Consider the following 9,684-nt stretch of genomic DNA (forward strand, 5'->3'; position numbering starts at 1 on the left):
TTGATGTGGACTTACATAAGAGACAAAGTGTGCGCAGCTGGATCTGGTTCACCGGCAGGGATTCCGTCTGCAGAGGGGTTTCCACATTTCACTGAATTTCAAACCTCTGTCCACACCAGCATAATGTCCAGTGTGTGTTTGGTTGGTTGGTTCGGCTGTCAACGATATCGTACTCTGCTGCAGCATGAGCCTGTAGACTGGATTTACTCATCACTGGACTCGATGGTTAGTGTTACCAAGTATCATACAGATTAGGGTAAGGCTTGATATACCGTGAGACTATGTCATTTCGGCACCTGTCAGAGATTTTGCCATATCATTAAATACCAAGGTATCTATCCCTACATTATATATACTATATATTATATTTAATAATGGTAATATTGAAATTACTGCAACTTTTGCATCGATGTAATGAAGTAATTTGATCAGAAAGGTATTTAATTTACAAGAATAACCAATAATAGACATTCCTGTCTAGTTATATATAGTTATACATAGATAGATATTGATATTGATAGATATAGATATGATATATTGATAGATAGATATATATTGATGTATAAATATATATAGATACTGTATATAGATATATAGATATTAGCGCTCCCAATTATTTTGACATGATGTGATTAAAATATTTAATCGCAATTAACCACATAATTGTCCATACTTAATCACGATTATTCGCATGATTGTCCATAGTCGCAAATTAAAAAATGAATCACACATTTTTTATCTGTTCAAAATGTACCTTAAAGGGAGATTTATCAAGTATTTAATACTATTATCAATATGGGAGTGGACAAATATGCTTGATTTATGCAAATGTATGTCTATAGTGTATTAATTATTGGAAATCAATTAACAACACAAAACAATGACAGATAGATAGATAGATAGATAGATAGATAGATAGATAGATAGATAGAGAGATAGATAGATAGATAGATAGATAGATAGATAGATAGATAGAGATACTGGTATTAGGGCTAAAACTAATCATTACCAATCATTGATAAATCGATTAATCATTTGGTCCATGAAATGTTAGAAAAAAGGTGAAAAATGTCCATCACAATTTCAGTCCTAGTTCTCTCAGTCCAATTATCTAAATAAGTTAGATATATTTGACTTTTTTTTTTTAATAATACATTTTTTGTATTTTATATTTATGCTTCTTGATTTTTGCAGAACTTTTTTTCTCTTTTTCTATTCTGTAGGTTTATTGGCCAAACCAAGGCAAATCAGGGCGAAGATAAAAACTGACGAAATGTTAGGCAAAACATAAAAAGCATCAAGGCAAAAACATCAATCTGATCTGAGTTTGCTCAAATAAAGTGCATATAGCAGAATGAAAACATAAAACAAGATATGTTACTATTATATTATTAATATGAACTGAAAAGTAGCTCAGTATGCTACAGAGCCTCTCTTCTCATTACTTCAGTTTTTGTACACGGTCCTGATATTTTCAGTTTCATAATTTTACAGACAGCTGTCATGAACCAGTGTGTGTGTGTGTGTGTGCGTGTGTGAACGGCATCACGAGTACCACCATTCAACAGTTGAAGAGTCACAAACTGACAGAAGACTCAGTCCCAACAGTTCAGGAAGGAAACTGTTCTGCCTCAGATCACTTGGATCTGTACATCAAGTCCCAGGTGGTTTAGACTCCATCTGGGGTCTGAAGGTCTAAAACACTGACATAACGATAACTCTCGTGTTTGCAGCCTCATTGTCAGTGTAGCAGGTTGGTCTGAGGTGTTGGCTTTTCAAAAAACCCACTTCCACCGAAAACCACATATGCATAAAGAAAGCTGTGTTGATGCCTAGATCTTCCAAAAGCACAATAAGTAACCTGTATGAATATGTGGTTTTTGGTGGAAGTGGGTTTTTTGAAATGTCAGACACAAACTCAAGAACAGTGGATTTAGAATCACTGAGAGAGAACCTTTTATAGAGCCGCCATTTTGAAACCAACCTTTGACAATCACACAGGGAGAAATTCATCAGCCACTAGGAAACACAGTGACAAGTTTCATCAACGATAACAGCCTCAGTCATCCACAATTCACTACAGCCAGCCACACATCATACCATCTGCAGTTAGGGGTGCAAACAGCACACGGAAGTCACAGTTCGGTTCACACCCGGGTTTAGGAGATACGGTTCGGTGCGAGTTCAGTACAGTGGGGTAAAACACAAATTCATAAGAATACATTTCCTTTCATTTATTTTGAACAGACAGTAGTGAGTGTCAAAAACCGACACAATCCTCCTGCTTGGAACTGAGGCAACATTTCGCCCACTGGCAACATTTCAAACACTGAATAAACCCTTTCCCAATAGGCAACAGGTCACAATAGGTTATAAAACTGAAAAGCACCTCTTATGTTGTGAAATTGAAAATACAAAATCCGGTTTGCTTTTAACTCATCCCCATGACTGGCACATCTGGGTGATGCAGTCGAATGTGCGGTATCATGTTCACAATGGTGGAGCAACGCCAACACACCGTCCTTGTTTTATACACAACTCTCGCTCCATTGCTGTTGTAGCTGACCACAGCTCCGACATTTCATTTATGCTCACGTCACATCAATCAGCTTGTTGTGCTAACATCAACATGTTACGTGTCTCAATCAACCAACCCGACATCACACCAAAGCGTATAATAGACCCGTTTGTCCACCAGAGGATAGCGTGTCAGAGTCACGTTTTGCCTTGCCGAGGCGTGGATATTACAATGAACGGTCATGTATGAAGGTGCAGTAGCCTACCAGCAGGGGGAAACAAAATCACTCACTTAGGTTTAGGAAAAACGTCTTGGCCTTAACCCATTTGTGCCCAAAGACTATATTTAGTATAATAAGGAAAAATGCCACAACATGTGTTCTGATTGGTCAAGAGTCTTGAAATTTGGTCTGGACATACTATGGGAAAGTATCTAACAGTACAACTTTGTCATTTTTAGATCACATGAAAAATCTCACTTTTATCAATAGGATAATCTTAGGAAAAAAAATAGGATTTTTTTAAATGAAGGAAAAACACTAACATTGTGTTTATTAAATGTTTTCTATATGAAATGTATTTTTTACACTGCGTATGTGTGCATATCCTTGATATTCAACTTGTTATGAGTTCATAGATACCAAATACTTGATTGTGCTCCTTGTAGTTTCTGAGATACAGCCATTTTGTTATCGTACTATAGCTAGTATTTGGGCACGTGAGACTACTGTTTTTTTTCGTAAAATTGAATGGAGTCTATTGCAAAAACAGTCTCATGTGCCCAAATACTTGATATAATATAAGAAAAACTCCCTTTCCAGCCAAATAGTTTGACTGGTTTTGAAAATTCTTTCACATTTGTGCTTAGGCAAGCCCAGAGAACACTTCCACCAAAGGAAATTAAAAATTTCAGTTGCGGGCACAAATGGGTTAAAATAACTACGCAAACTAAGTACAATACATACAAAAAATAACGTAACATAGGTACGGAAAACACATCACAAACGTAACTAAACACAAAACACAAAACAAAACACTGGTCTAGAACACTGGTCTTCTGGTTGAAAGTCCTGTATTTGTTGGACCCATCCACCTCAAAGCACTCTTTCTCTCTTTGTATTCTACGTTGCTCTGAGAGTTGCATATTTACGTGGATGTATTTACATTGCAGTCAGTACAGACGATATGGCGTACAAATGACACACCAAAAGCAAGAACGGGGTTCTTATTGCATGCTTTTGCCTTGCACATTATCGTGTCATTCATACTTTTGTGCAACCGGGATGAATCCAGATACCGTGTATTCTGCGTGCGGCTGCATGCACCGGACCGTGACCCCCCGTACACGAACCGTTACAGCCCTAATTACACCAGGAGCTCACAGGCCACTACAGGTTTCAGCCACAACATGAGGTCAAGCTTTTCTTTAATTTAACTCTCTGTCTGATCACAATCACTGATGCAAACTAAAAGGAGCTACTGATAAAAGTCCAGCTGTTCAATATGGAACCTTAAACCTAGTAAATCAAAGTGAAATATTAAATGTACTCCTCTTGCTGCTGCTGAGGGAGCCTGAAGCTCCTGCAGGACAAGGAGAGGACAGAGAGACACACTGAGTCAGCATCCGTCACTTCCTGTGGTCATCAGGACTTCAGCAGCAGCTCCAGACACAAACAGAGCACTCGTATGTCTGCAGTGCAGGTAAACCTCCACTGGGAGGTTGGAGAGATAGCATTCATCAAAGTGAAAGCTGCATTATTTTCAGGCATCATTTATTAGGATAAAATCAGCAGCATGTAATGAAATGTAGGACCACCGGTGGCCTATCCATCTATTATCTACGCCTATCCATCATCCTGCAGGGTGTCCGTGGCTGCATCCAATCCCAGCTCACAATGGGGGACACCTCGACATGTCGCCAGTTTATCACAGGGCTGATACTATACAGAGATTGTACTTTATACTTACATTTAAAGGGACAGTATGTACATTTTTATACGTATAAACATTTATAAATCGTTTTTTATGTGTGAACATGATTTATCCTAACCTAAAAAATTAGACCTTCCGCGACTTTCTGGGTTTCCTCTATAAGCCTGTAGACTACTTTTAAGTAGGGATGCTAATTTTGAAAAATGTTCTTAACCGATAACCGACCCTCGTTAACCGATTATTAACCATTAACTGACAAGATTTGTGCCTCGCCTTCACCCGTACGGGAGCGTATGCTGCATTCACTGTCTCCAGTTCACCGTCCGGGAGCGTTAACTTAGCAGGCAGTCACTTGTCCGACAAACAGTGTGTGTGTTTGTGCTACGTTAGCAGGTGCTAGCGTTGCCGGTGACTCCGTGCCCGCTGTAGCCACACACGCGCTAGCATACGCTCTGTCAGCGCGGCGTGACTTCAGCGAGTTTCCGACAGACCGTGTGTGGGGGTGGTGAATGTGGGTTTTGTTGGTGGTGTTATAGCTGTGAACGTAGGTGTAGCAGACAGTGTGTGTACAGTTTATTTGTCGGTGAATAAATGCTACGTGGCTACATCTCCTCCGCTCAAGCGAGCTATAGACGGGAGCCAACATCCTGTATCTGTAACGCCAGCTCAGACTCTTTCGAATCGAATGCAGGCTGCCATGCCTGAATCAAAGACCACCTCTGCTAGCTTCATTAAAAATAAATATACTTTTATTGAAAAATTACAATGTTAACCTTCAGGGGAAAAGAGCAGAGGTGCCATTTCTCACTGCAAATGCCATTATATGTAGTGTAGCTACTGTTAAAGCCGTCATCTATTAACTAATAACATCACAAGACAAGGTGGATACATTATCCTGTGAAGAATCGCATATTTAATCACTTGCACTGACTTTATTTAAAATCTCAAAAAATTTGACCTGATGAAGTTCTGAGGAAGTTCTGAGGACCATTGAATGTGTTAATTAAGTGAGAGTTTTTGATCCAATATACCTGTCACAAAGACTAGGAGGCGTGCACAAATTCTGTAGTAATTATATTGTGCTGTTATGTGGATCTGTCAGGTCTCAGCACCCAAACTGATCCAGTACATCAGATCAGTGCACCACTAATTATCTGCTTTCAAACAAGTTTTGGTAGCAAATGACAGACCTGGACTCACACCTGGTGAATTCATCAGTGAAAACAAAGCACATTTTTATCAAAACTTGCCATCTTTTTCCTTTGCCATCCAGAAAACAACAGTCACTGTGCCATCGCTCCCCTCAAAAAAAATCACCTAAAATTAGGGATGTCACGAGAACCGATACCTCAGTATCAAGTCGGTACCAAAATTAAAAAAATGTGACAGTACTCGTTTTCTACGGTACCGAACGATGCGTGTAATGGTCATTTGGTACCGGAGCGGAGGTATTGGAGATGCGATTCTTCCGGATCTAATGGGGGCAGTGTATACGCTTACAAGTGTTCTCATCTGCCGTGAAACGAAGGAAGAAGAAGAACGCCGTAACAGCACGGGAAAAAACAACAACATGAGACGTGAAAGATGGCAGCTGCCTCCGCCTCAACTCGTTGAGGAAACAAATAGCAAGAGTCGGGTATGGAAGTACTTTGCGTTCGAGGCGGATTTACAAGGAGTAATAATAGATTCGCAAAAACCAGTATGCGGTGTAGTAACGGTGCCGTCGTACTTTTCTATCCAAAGGAGGAAATACTTCCAATTTAGCAAAGCACCTCAAAGACAGACATCCAGACAATATTGTTTGTTTTAAATACTTGAAGGCTACATGCCACTGTTCTGTTTTGCAATGTTAATAGACGTTTATTTTTATTTATTACTTAAAGGCTTCATGCCTCTGTTTTTTGTAATGTTCAAATGTTTTAATAAAGGACTGCGTGTTGAATTACATGGGATTTATTGTTTTTTTTTACCGTGGTATCGAATTGGTATCGAGAATCGTGTAAATTCACTGGTATTGGTATCGACTACTAGATTTCTGGTACCATGACATCCCTAGTCTCAGCACCTACACTGATCCAGTACATCAGATCAGTGCATCACTAATTATCTGCTTTCAAACAAGTTTTTGGTAGCAAATGACAGACCTGGACTCACACCTGGTGAATTCATCAGTGAAAACAAAGCACATTCTTATCAAAACTAGCCATCTTTTCCTTTTGCCATCCAGAAAACTGTGCCATCGCTCCCCTTAAAACAAAAATCACAGATTTCAATAAACAGACATCAAAGTTTTCCTCACAACTCATTTTTCTTTTGCAAAAGAGCTTCTCTGTTTTGGTGAAATAGCCGCAGAGGAAAACAGAAGGAGCAATGCCCTCGTTTGGAGGTCACAAGCTGAGGAGGAGTCACCATGAAGCCAAGATGCGGGATCCCCCCTCCTTCCTAACGCAATAAGGCAGGACACACCCAGATAGAGAGGAGGAGGAGGAGGAGGAGGAGGGGGATGAAGAAGAAGAAGGGAGATGGATGAAATGAGAGGAGAGGAGAGGAGAGGAGGAAAAAAAGGAGCAGCAGAGCAGCTACTGTTGCTCATCCGCCCATCTTTTGCAAGATGACGTAAGGACGGTTCTTCTTCTTCTTCAGCTGAACGCCTCGTTAATTAGAATAAAACGAGCTCGGTAACGATTTCTTTCTCCTCCACCCTCGTCACCGTCATTGTGACCGCCTGGAAAGCAGAAGTAGCCTTACTATTTACAATGTGTTGCACTAAATGTGGGCAAACCACTCCAACAAGCTGAACAAGCTCATCCTGAAAGGCACCGCAGTCATGACGACAGTGAGACAGAGAGAGGACACCAGAGAGTCACACACATTCAGACATGAAGTCCGGAGCAACAACCACCGCAGCAACCAGTGTTCGCTGAAAAAACAGCCTCCTTTTTGTGTAAGGAAGTTACCAGAGAACCGTGTAATTCACTGACGATGACAAAAAGGGTGTTCTTTTGGTTACTAAGGGCAGTATCACTCGGAAAACAAAACACTGTAGGCAGGGGGACTATGAGCAAACTGTTTCCAGACACTCGCAGAGAGACATCCGCAGGCGGTCTGATGATTCCTGCCTCGCAACCACTGCAATACGCGCCGTTGTGTCGCCCGGGGAGACACAACGGCACAAAAGCCCCATTCACAATCTGACTATTTACACAACAAGTCCTCGTTAAATATACGACTTTACATATTTTATACATTTTAAACCTGCTTTTAGCAATCACTAGTAACATCTCTTCAATTCGGCATGCCTCTAGTACACATACAAACATCTTATTATACTAAAATTATAACTTTAGTAACTGATAACGCACTCACACAGTCGTCCTCTAGCTGGAAAATACACAGCCGTTGGGCGACAAAAGCCCAGTGAGCACTGCGTATAACATGTCTAAAAAGTTGATATTTTAGCATAATTAAGTGCTATTCGATGTATTATATAAGCTTTTATTTCCAAAACCATCGTACATTGCCACGGTGTATGTTTTAATGTGTCTAAAAGCGATGCAAGTTGGTCGTTTAAAGTCCTCGTTTTTTGAATGGAGTCTTGACAGCCGTTGACTGCAGACTAGAGAGCTAACTGCCGGGACGTTTTTTGACGAGGAGAAACGGTAGAAAACGTGCCTTAAAGGGTTTTTGAGACACTATTGTGATTAATCTCCTAATAAATACAATAAAATATAGGTTATAATGTCTCTGAGCAGCTATAGTTGTACGTTAACACCTGTAGAAACAGTCTAAAATGTGTGTTGTGTAGTTGCTGCTACTAATAAGTGGGTGTCAAGGTAATGAAACAGCGGTTGAGATCAGTTACCCGGATGCTATAAAAGCAGTGCGGACAACCGGGGACACGACGAGACTCAACCTCTAAAAACACCCTTAAAAAAACACTTTAAACGGGGAAACCGGCAGACAAAACGACGGTGATGGTGTGTGTTGCGTCTGTCAGCCACAAGTGAGCTGAAAAAGAGACCTGTGGTGGATTAAAGTTTAATAAAACACACACAGAGAGACATAGACGTTACCTCCAGTTGGGTGATCCTGTGTTGTGTTGGTGCTCTGTGGTTGTGGTAGTGTTGGTAGAGAGGTATAGGAGCAGCAGGCTGGCTGTTTTAGAGGGGTTTGTCCATTTCACAGCAGGGCTCCAACTTGACAACTGCAGTGCTGGAGAAATAGATGTTCAACGTCCGTTTGAAAAGCAGTTTGTTTGACAGTAATTACATGAGAGGAGGAGGAGGAAGAAGAAGAAGCCTCGGCTGTGGTCCTGCAGCAGCCCCTCCAGAGGAAGAACAACAATCCAGACTCAGACACAAATCAATCCGCTAAAAAGAGGAAGAAAGTCCCCCCTTAATCTCTCTCTCTCCTGGTATACAAGGCTGTGGTAACAAAGAGCAAGATCCAGTGGGTGGGTGGGACTGTTTGTGTCCGACACATTCAACAACAGGGGACCAGAGAAAAAGACCCAAAGTCCGGGTCAGCAGCGTCTTTTCCTGGCTGAGCTAGAGAGGCTGGGGGGAGCAGGGAGAGAGAGGGGAGTGAAAGAGAGAGGGAGAGAGAGAGAGAGAGAGAGGGAGGGAGGGACCAGCCCCGGGATTACCCTGCTTCTTTTTAAGGTGGATCTATGAAATAATTAGGTAATCAAGGCAGAAACAGAGTTGCTATGTTGCTATCGACATCAGCCCTGGAGGTGAGGATCCATGAGGCTGCTTGAAGATCTGGAAACTAGAGAGGAAGAATCATCTGAGAAGAGAATAAGAAATCAACATCTGGATGTAGTCTGGAGAGATGTATGGAAGCTCATTACTGCAAGAGGGAGGATTGCCAGTGTTAGGGGAAAATACTTTTGTTGACTATAAAGACAAAATACATTGAGGAAAAAGTCATAATATTAAAAGATTAGAATCATAATATTTCAAGAATAAAGTCATTATTTCCAGGAAAAGGTTGGATAATATTTCTAGATTATGTCGAATAAAGTATTTTATTTTACGAAAAATGTAAAAAAAAAAAAAAAAAAGAAAAAGAAAAAAAAGAAACAACATAACAACTGATATTTTGAGGAAAAAGTCATAATATTTCAAGATTAAAATCATAATATTTCAAGAATAAAGTCATTATTTACAGGAAAAGGTCGGACAATATTTCTAGATTCAAGTCGAATGAAGTATTTTATTTTGCGAAAAATGT

General features: G+C 40.4%; 1 protein-coding gene across 5 annotated transcripts in view; it reads right to left on the bottom strand.

The window, feature by feature from the left end:
- LOC119494790 (plasma membrane calcium-transporting ATPase 1-like) overlaps positions 1–9,045 on the bottom strand; it is a 116,716-nt gene extending 107,671 nt beyond the window's left edge. For 2 of the 5 annotated variants that reach the window (XM_037780962.1, XM_037780928.1), the window contains exon 1: positions 8,523–9,042. The gene's annotated coding sequence lies outside the window, so the exon portion shown is untranslated. Of the gene's footprint in view, positions 1–8,522 lie in introns of all 5 variants that reach the window. The other 3 variants (XM_037780971.1, XM_037780954.1, XM_037780981.1) reach the window with 2 other exon arrangements.
- Between the last annotated feature and the right edge of the window lie 639 nt (positions 9,046–9,684).

Source organism: Sebastes umbrosus, chromosome 1, assembly GCF_015220745.1.
Source record: "Sebastes umbrosus isolate fSebUmb1 chromosome 1, fSebUmb1.pri, whole genome shotgun sequence".
In the NCBI taxonomy this organism is placed as follows: domain Eukaryota; kingdom Metazoa; phylum Chordata; class Actinopteri; order Perciformes; family Sebastidae; genus Sebastes; species Sebastes umbrosus.